Raw genomic sequence first — 10,605 nt, forward strand, 5'->3', positions numbered from 1 at the left:
TGAAATGATGGAAATTGCCTTACCAAGTGGGAGGGGGGGGTCAATGCTAATGAGATAATTCAATTAACAGTAGAATTCCAAGGTACTAAAAATCACTTTTGTGGTGGTAATGAGGGTGGCCCATTTCAAACAGTTGACAAGAAGGTGTGAGTAACAGTAGGGGGAAATTAGTTTTTGTAATGACCCATCCACTCCCAGTCTTTATTCAGGCCTAATTTGATGGTGTCCAGTTTGCAAATTGATTCCAGTTCTGCAGGTTCTCATTGGAGTCTGTTTTTGAAGTTCTTTTCTGAAGAATTGCCACTTTTAAGTCTGTTATTGAGTGACCAGGGAGATTGAAGTGTTCTCCTACTGGTTTTTGAATGTTATAATTCCTGATGTCAGATTTGTGTCCATTTATTCTTTTGCATAGAGTCTTTCCAGTTTGGCCAGTGTACGTGGCAGAGGGGCATTGCTGGCACATGATGGCATATATTACCTTGGTAGATGTGCAGATGAACGAGCCCCAGATGGTGTGGCTGATGTGGTTAGGTCCTATGATGGTGTCCCTTGACTAGATATGTGGACAGAGTTGGCACCAAGGTTTGTTGCAGGGTTTGATTCCTGGCTTAGTGTTTTTGTTGTGTGGTGTGTAGTTGCTGATGAGTATTTGCTTCAGGTTGGGGGGTGTTGTTTTTACTGATACAGCCTAACATGACTACCACTCTGAAACCTGTTATTTGTATTGTTGTATAAAAAGGGGTCTTAGAGATAGTGTCTTTGGCCAGCTGAGAGGGGAATGGAAAGTTCCACCATTCACTGAGCTGAGTCCATTGGAACAGGCGCACATGTGTTAGAGTACATGTAACCATTGAGCTAGGGCATTAGGACCGTGCTTTGTTGGCCAGGTGTCTTTGCTACTGAAACAGAACTGTGGTCTTACTGGGCTTTTTGATCTAGGTTTGCTGTGTCAGCTATCTGTACAGAGCTGGAACAGCACTCAGAAAGAACACACACACTCAGCCATCATCCGGCAACAGTCTCAACTCCCATTAAGTTCAATGGGAATTGCACATGCTAAACACTCCTCTAAATCAGGCTCTATATGCATGCATACAGTGTATGCAGTTAAAAGCGCTATCTTCCTTTTAACCAGTAGGTGAGATGTCACTGGTGTGAGGATATGATCCCAAAAATTAGACAGGAGAATGCCAAGTAGAGCTGCAAATATTTTGACAGATTATTGTATAATCAGATGCCGTGTGCTCTCTAGCAGATAAGACACTATATTGGGAATAAAGAAAAGTACCTGTATTCTGCCACTGACCAGCTGTGTGACCTTAGGCAAGATACTTTGCCTCTCTGTATCTGTTTACCCCTCCCACACTTTGTTCAACTTCTCTAGTTAGAAGTAAGCCTGTAAGCTCTTAAAAGCACAGATTTGTTTCTAAGAAAATAATCATATCTCCTTTCTCTTATACAGCATATCTCATCCATATATCTCAAAATGCTTTACAAAGGAGATCACTAGCATTATCCCCATTTTACAGATGGTACGGAGGTATGGAGAAGTGAGGAGTCTCGCTCAATGTCACCCAGCAGGCCAGTAGCAAAGCTAAGAATAGTGCCCATGTCTCCTGAGTTCCAGTTCACTGTTCTATCCACTAGGACACAATTATGCATTTGTACAGTACCATGCAAAATGGTACTCCTGTTCCTGCTGGGACCTCCAAGTGGCAATGTAATAATATTGTATCCACTGATGAAGAGGTGAAAGAAAATGAACATTATTCTCCAAACTTGGTTTTTGTGTCAACCTTTCCCAAAAGGAAGACCACAAAAAAGAGAGGACCTTGTTTTTTTAGAGGAAAATGGGCATTGGTCTATCTGAAGATCTCCTTTCAGGAGAAGGAGCCGGAGGTGATTCAAAAATGGAAAACCATTTTGCAACATTTTTCATTTAGATAGAAATTTCCCCCAATAGATCTAGCCATAACAGACAGTATTGCAGCTGACACTATGATTAACATAATGGGTCAAATGCCAAGGTAATATAAATGGTTGTAAAAAGAAAAGGAGTACTTGTGGCACCTTAGAGACTAACCAATTTATTTGAGCATGAGCTTTCGTGAGCTACAGCTCACTGCATCCGATGAAGTGAGCTGTAGCTCACGAAAGCTCATGCTCAAATAAATTGGTTAGTCTCTAAGGTGCCACAAGTACTCCTTTTCTTTTTGCGAATACAGACTAACACGGCTGTTACTCTGAAACCTGTCATAAATGGTTGTGTTAGTTATATGTTGTACACCAGGTTACATGAGTGTTTGCATTATATCCTGAGTGGACTTAGTCCAGACTTATCCCAAAACAGGAAACCAGCAGGAGTGTGCATGAAGATAAAATGATAAAGTAGGTTCTCCCTACTTATAATGACTTACTGATAGGTACCTTTCATCTGTAGTTATGCCATGTCTGAATCTGACCCACTATATGCTTTTTAGCTTCCTTTGTTGGTTCATTTTTCATTGATATTGATATTTATGATTTTATCTTCATTGACTTTTACAGAGTAAATTCATTTACTGAAGTTATTGCATCCTTTTCCACGTGTTTATTGATCAAGTTGTTTTTCTTGATTTAAATGAAGACTATATATTAATAAATCCTAAATCTCCAGGCTAAATTCTTTAGGTTAAAATAAATATAGTTTTTCTCCCATATTAAGATGCACTGATCCATTATACAGGGTGTGTGTACGTGTGATACATGAAGGGCGGGGAAGTAGCTCCCTTTAATGGACACCCAGCCAGCAGTTAGCTGTAAAATCCCTCTTGGTCTGTTCTCTGCTTGCTTTGTCTGTAAAGGGTTAACAAGCCCACAGGTAAAAGAAAAGGAGTGGGACCTGACTGAAAGAGCCAATGGGAAGGTAGAACTTTTTAAAATGGGGAAAGAAATTTTCCCTTTGTCTGTTGTTTTCCAGAGAAGCAGGGACAGAGCAGCAATGCTATAAGCAGGAATGCTGTGTAAAATTTGACCTAGGTATGAAAAATTATCTTCCATACCTAGAAGGAATTATTTGGATAGGGAATGTTTAGATAAGTGTGAGCAGGTTATTTTTTATTGGCTTGTGGACTTCTCTGTGCTAACCCCAGATGCTTTTGTTTGCTTGTAACCTTTAAGCTGAACTCCCAAGAAAGCTATTTTGGGTGCTTGATTTTTGGAATTGCTCTTTCAAAATCTAGCAAAAGCCTAAGTTCCAGATGTATTTTTTTCTTTCTAATAAAATTTACTTTTTTTAAGAACAGGATTGGATTTTTGGTGTCCTAAGAGGTTTGTGCATATGTTGTTTAATTAGCTGGTGGCCACAGCTAATTTCCTTTGCTTTCTTTCTCAGCTCTTCCCCAGAGTGGGGTGAAAGGGAGGAATGCCCAAGTCCTCCTTCCTGGGTTCAAAGGGTTGGGTTTTTTTTGCATTTGGGTGGTGGCAGAGTTTACCAGACAAAGGTCAGAGAAAACCTTGGGAGTTTAATACAAGTCTGGAGTGTTAGTTTTTAGAATCCTTCGGGGCCCCACTTTCTGCACGCACAGTGGCAGAGTGAGGATTCAGCCTTGGCAGTATATCTATATAGAAAAAAGATACAGTAAGAAATGACTAAGTAATTACTTCCTTAGACTGTAAGCCCTTCAGGGCAAGGGCAGTCTTTTAGTTATGTTTTTGTTATGTACAGTATGAGGGACAATGGGGCCCTGACCTATAATTGAGGCTTCTAGGTGCTACCACAATACAAATAAATAAGCAAATGTTATTAATAATAATAATAATAATAAATAGGAGTTATTGTCCGAAAGATGAAATTTTCCTTTAACCCCTTTCACTTTAACTTGTCACTTTTCTTCCCCATTCTCATAAAAAGCAGAGCTCTATGTACCTTTTGAAAAGGCAAGGATTGTGGCAGACTAAGTCTCAGTAAATGAAAAGTAAGCACTTGCTTAAAGTTAAGAACATACTTAAGTACTTTGCTGAATCCAGACATACAGCAGTAAGCAGGAGCAAAGATGTCCACAATGGGGGCACCAAAACACATAAATTAATGGGCTAAACCCTCCACAAAGCTGTACTGTAGTTGGCTACCAAGCAGTGCCTCCTGCTGTGTGGAATAGTCATGCATTTCATCAACACCTTGTTCCATGGGTGGGAGAAGATTAAGGTTTTGCAGGGGAAATGTGAATTTGGCACTTGATGAACAATTATTTTTTTCCAGTACATGTAAATGACTTACATTATGGGATCTACAAAGAGGTCTATAAAATAATAGTGTGAGATGTTCTACTCTTAGGCAAATATTTAATTATCTACCAGGAACTTGTCTGGAGGATCAAATAAGGTAAAATTTAATACTAAAATAAAGGATAGATTTAATACTAACGCAATACAAAAATCATGCATAACTGCAGCTAAAGAGAATGACTTTGATATAATAAAATCCTTCTGAGTGAAATCCATTTGAGAACTTAGAAGAAAACCTTGCTGTTGAACTTGTTGGCGTGCTCGATACCCATGTGCTGACTTATCTCCTGTGTTGATACATGCAGTGTATTTTTATGTTTGCTCACTTTTCAATTTTTTTGTTTTATTTTATTTCATTTCAAGGTTGAGATTTTAAATACCTAGATTATAGATGGGGAATCCAGGCAGCTGAGAAAGTAAAACAGCAGAGAATAAACAATTCTCTTAGTATTCTAAAAAAAATTGCTTTCCAAACTGAACAATAGATTTAAAAATGCAGTCTCAACATTTTATATTTTAGTTCTACTTGATTGCGTTTGCCTCATTTTTTTTCAGTATGGCTTCTTAGGTGCCCCTGTATTCTTGAAAGTGTATATACAGATACAGATAAAGGCAGTACTGTGGTTAGTTCACTCTACAGAAATGCCCATAAAGTTTAGCTGTGTTTGGTCATACAAAATGACGGAAGACACAAAACAGTATAGTTCAGTCAATGTATGGATAGGCTTCGTCCTGATATAACTTATACCAGTGGAAATTAGGTGCTACTCCACTGAAGTCAATAGAAGTGCATCCTATCTCTTACAAAGTTCTTATAGCTTTTGTTTTTGCTTACAGTTTTAAACTTTCAGATAGACAGCACTGTAAAAGGAGACTGTGTAGGTTGTATATAGGAATGAGCAAATCAGAACAGATAAAATTAAAACCTCCTCAGATATTGCCTATAACTTGACCGAAATCTGGGACACACTTATTTGTAAAGTTTGGTTTAAAAGCTCTCTCTATTTTTGTGTGCCTCTGGGCTTCAAAAAACACAGAAATATCAGAAGAGAAAACTTCTCCCATGAGTTCTAGTCCCCTTTTCCTGACTCAAGAGGTTCAAATTGTTTGGGTAAGCATAAACATCTTAGCTATTAAGTTCTTATCTGATCTGAACATTTTGAGGTTCACTAATCTAAATAAAAATCCTCTAGGAAATAATTCATACAAAGTCTGAAAGGATTTTAAATCTTCAAATATACCTAGGAGTGGGAGGATTAAATTTTAATCAGTATGGGCTTGATCCTAAGATGTGCTCTGCACCCTCAGCTCAGAAGGAATAATCAGTATCTTTTAGCATCAGACCCCCAATCCTGGTTGTTGGTTATTTCTTCTTTCACCCAAAAATAATAAGGGGAAAAAAACCACCAGTCAATAATAGACATAACCAGAAAAAATTTAAACACATGGGAGATGTTGAAGTTTTGGACAGCTGGTGCTTATTCGATATTTCCATCTTACTATCAATTAATAAGATATTAAACTTATGAAATATCATGATCAAATATTTTTATGCTTGAATCTGTGATGAATTAGCTCCTAAAGCCATTACATTTTAAACAATTAGCATCTGTGCATATTTCAATATGCTGGCCATATGAATATTTAAGTCAATAAAATATTTGGAAAATATATTATATAAAAAAATTCATAAAACCCAAGTCTATATAAGCTTATATTATACTTAAATATCTCCCAAGCCTTGGTAGGTGCTAGTAATGAAATAGCAATGGAAAGAATGAATTTGCTACTGTAATTTTCATTCCATGCATCTGAAGAAGTGGGTTTTTTTACCCACAAAAGCTTATGCCCAAATAAATCTGTTAGTATTTAAGATGCCACCAGACTCCTCATTGTTTTTGTGGATACAGACTAACACGGCTACCCTGCTGATACTGTCAATGCTGTCAGTAGTGAAATCCTTGTCACTAGAAGCTTGGATCAAAATTGCGGCAAACTGGAAAAGATAACACACATGCAGGACATAAGGGAACAAATGGGGGAAAGCACGTCTTCTCAAAGCAGGAGAGCTTCCCCCTCCTCTCACTTTATTCGGCTTTCTGAAGCCCAAATCTTTCATAGACTCCCCTGCTACTTCACCAGCCATAAGGAGGAGCAATTGCCTGAAAGAAGCTGCCTCTGGCTCACGGCATTTTCCAACAGAAGGTGGACTAATAGCATCATCTGATGGGAGAGGCAGAGTTCCCCTGTCTACCTCTGGTATAAGAAAATGTGTCCTCTACACCAAGAGAGAGGGTGAGTGGAACAGGTGGCATAGTCCCCACAACCAGCTTCATCTCCTGTCCAGGAGGTAAAGCTCCCAGGGCAAAGAGAACATCCTTGTCCCCTCTCTCTCTCCTCACAAGGGAGGGAGTGAATGTAGGAGAGGTAAAAGAGATCATGTAGTACCCGATAACACTGAGGGGGGAGAGGGGAAAGGAAGAGTGGTGTGACCGTGGTGGGGGGATGGAGCACTGAAGAGGAGAGACTTACATGGGCCATTTAGATGGAGGAGCAGCATGTTTCCTTATGTGCAACCAGCCAACTCTACTGACTGGTGCAGAGAAGTAGCAGGGTGAGAGCCCTGCCTACTCCCTACCCTTTTGAGGCCCCCAGCCATGCATGGAGAGACCAGACCCAGTGCTCCACCAGTGCAATTGTACCAGACCTTTGTATAAAGCCCAAAGAGTTGGAGAAAGATCCTTCTTCCCCCACACCCTTCCCAGGCCTCTGAACATCTGCTTGAAGGTCAGACAAAATACTGGCAACAGGGTCAGCGCCATGAAATAAGGTTTACTGACAATGGTCACTCTAAGGAAATCAAATGCAAAGAACATTGGTCTTTTGGGTTTGCAATAGAATGTAAGTTCAAGCTGTCCCCATGCTAAAAAGTTTTTGCATGTAATAATGTGATGGGAAGAGAACATTGATTCAAGTATAAAATAATGCATTTTATATCTACTTTATCTCACATGAGTATAACAACATATTTCCATAGTCACAGGTACTTATGCAGTACATGAAAATTTGCAGTGCAGGAAGTATGAAATTACCCTACATCACCAGTATATTAGTGAGTCATTGTAATCAATTACCAGTAAATATCAAGCAGTAACCTTTGTTAACCTTTAGGCTAAAACTTACCCAGGGAACTTGACATTTTCTGGAGAATGCTATACAGAATATCAGAACAGTCTTGCATGTAATATAGATAAGACTTTATATATGGTCATTTAAATTGTATTTGGAAATAACCTAATAAACAATGTTCATTGCAGAAGTATTCAGCAGCTTTGACAGGGGAGTGTAACAAGCAACACAGAGCTGGTAGAAATTTGAAGATGTCTTTCTTGATTGCATAGTTCTCCTGTCTGTCACTATGACTATGTACAAGATTATGGCCCTGGGCCTGTTTTCTGATGATATACAAATGTGTCAGAGAGAAATTGCAAGTGTAAAATAATCTGAAACAATGTATCAAAGATAAAACCCAGAATGGAGGAATGTTACCTTGGATCTACAGTGCTCCTGTCCATTTTTTAAATGATTATTACACAATCAGGAAAAAAAGAAATATTTTTTCCTCCAGTTATATAAGATAAATAGGTTTTCAGGACATTTCTCAAAGTTGATGAAGACAAGAAGAGAGAATCTTATATTGAAAGTTACAATACGCAGAAAAATAGGGCACTGACTTTCAAACATGACTAATGATTAGTTACCCAACTTGAGAAAAAGTCACTTTGAAAATTTAGGCCCAGGATCAAAACACCTCTCCAACATTTAAATAGCTACAGACACCACTTTGTCCATCCCCAAGTACGCTTAACACTAGTTGGCACAAGTGCTAGTCATCTTTGCTGAGGGAGGTGATAACCGAATAAGTATTAATAATGCCTAGGCACAGTCCCTCCTGTTTAGAGGGACAGCAGACAGGCACTGCTCCAATGGGAAGTTCTCACTCCTAGTCTCCACATGTACCAGTATGACAATAAAGAGTTTTATGCCCATGGCTCTTATGCGAGTACCTTTCTAACTCCTGGCAAAAAAAAGCGAAACAAAAAACCCAAAAAAGTCACAGTAAAAAATAAAACAAACATATAAACCGTCCCACAAAACCCTGCAAGAGTCATGGTATTCGCTTAAAAAACGAAAGTTATAGCACACTAAAGTTTAATATGAAAATTAAACTTCTCTTCACTGAAAATAATCGGATATTAAATACATCCTTTATTTCACAATGACATTACTTAAGAGTATTAAACTATTATTTAAATCAAAAGTTTAAAGCCATTAAAAAAAGACATGCCAGTACACTGGATATAGATTTTTGGAACTTTGGATATTTTTAATTGAAATTTGAATTTGCTGATGTTCAATGAAAATGTTCACCAAAAGTTTTGAAATGATAAAGCAATTAGAAATTCCCATCAAAAGTTAAGAACAATTCAGAATCTTTTCATGTTTTTTTTAAAAGAAACTTTTTTAGAAACTCTAGCTAGATGCATATAGAGCCAATTCTGGAGGGGGGGAGAGAGAGAGAGAGAGAGAGAAATACTGCTTATTGGAGGACTAGCTGAAGTTTCAAAAATCTTGACTTGTAATGGAAACTCTTAAAAAAAAAAAAAGAGTATTTGCATACAAGTCACAGCACTGACAAACATCCAGCCATGTTCACTTTAAAAAGGCCAAATAAAATGTGAATGAGAAGCGTATAAGAAACAAAAAACATACGTCATGACACTGCAAAAAGTTAAATTTTCAAATTTGATTGCCTCCACTTTGGCTCCTAAATCCATAGTTGGGAAACTAAACACAAGTGGCCTGAATTTATATGGATTTAGGACCCGAATACTTGAGATAGTCAGGTTAAAAATAAATAAAATCAATGTCACCAATACTTGTACCCATCACTGATACCAATACAAATAAGTATTGTTATAGCACTTCATGTATTCAAAGCACTGTACAGTCAAATTAATTAATCCTCTCAGCAACCTGGATAGATAGGCACTAATATTCCTATTTCACAAATAGGAAAACAGACGGAAACTTGACTTGCCGAAGGTTACATGGTCAATCAGTGACTGAACTGGAATAAGAATCCAGAATCTCCTGATTCCTGAGCTCATCCCTTCAGGCCTGTTCGCTTTCAATATTTTAAAGAGACTGCAAATGTAGTGATGAATTTTAATACAAATTTCCTTGCTGCTTTTCATTTTTATTCTTGCATTAAAGAAACTAAGGAACTTAGTCCATAAAACCTGTTCCATGCATGCTTCAGTTAATTATAATAAATATTTATTGGAGCCATGGAATGGGAATGATGACTTAGACCCTCCCTGGTCATCATTGTTAGTACCTGAAAGTATAATAAATCCGATGAAGTGAGCTGTAGCTCACGAAAGCTTATGCTCAAATAAATTGGTTAGTCTCTAAGGTGCCACAAGTACTCCTTTTCTTTTTGTAAATACAGATTAACACGGCTGCTACTCTGAAACCTATAATAAATTAGTACCAACACCATATTCTTGGGCTAATTTACTTTGAACCGTATAATGTCAGAGAGAAAATTAATGCTTCCAAAGAACAATTTATGTATAAATCATTGGCCAGAAGTAATTGTGGATGCATTGGGGACCAATACATAACAAAATGCAAGTTTGTGTATTGCTGAAGGGTTATTCTGATTTCCCTAGCCTATGCCTCCAGGCTTCTCTCAGCAGTGGAAAGTTAGTACTCCCTGTGCGAGTGCTATTTATTGGTCACCTTTGGGGCTATAAAACAATTTACCTTTTTAATTGGCCTCTGTCTTTAATACTGCACACATCCTCTACAGCAAACAGGGAAAGATTAAGAATGAGCTCTCAAAACTGGATACTCTCATAAAAAACCAACCTTCCACACAAACTTCCTCATGGCTGGACTTTACAAAAACTAGACAAGCCATTTACAACACACACTTTGCTTCTCTACAAAAGAAAAAGGACACTAAACTATCTAAACTACTACATGCCACAAGGGGCCACAACAGTGGTTCCCTTAACCCACCCAGCAATATTGTTAATCTATCCAACTATACTCTTAGCCCAGCAGAAGAATCTGTCCTATCTCGGGGCCTCTCCTTCTGCCCCTCCACGCCCATGAACATGATACAGTTCTGCGGTGACCTAGAATCCTATTTTCAACATCTCCGACTCAAGGAATATTTCTAACAAATCTCTGAACAACATATTAACCCACAGAGACCTTCCTACCAAGACTACAAAAAGAGGGATTCTAGGTGGACTTCTCCTGAAG

This window comes from Chelonia mydas, chromosome 2 (genome assembly GCF_015237465.2).
Source record: "Chelonia mydas isolate rCheMyd1 chromosome 2, rCheMyd1.pri.v2, whole genome shotgun sequence".
NCBI classification, from domain to species: domain Eukaryota; kingdom Metazoa; phylum Chordata; order Testudines; family Cheloniidae; genus Chelonia; species Chelonia mydas.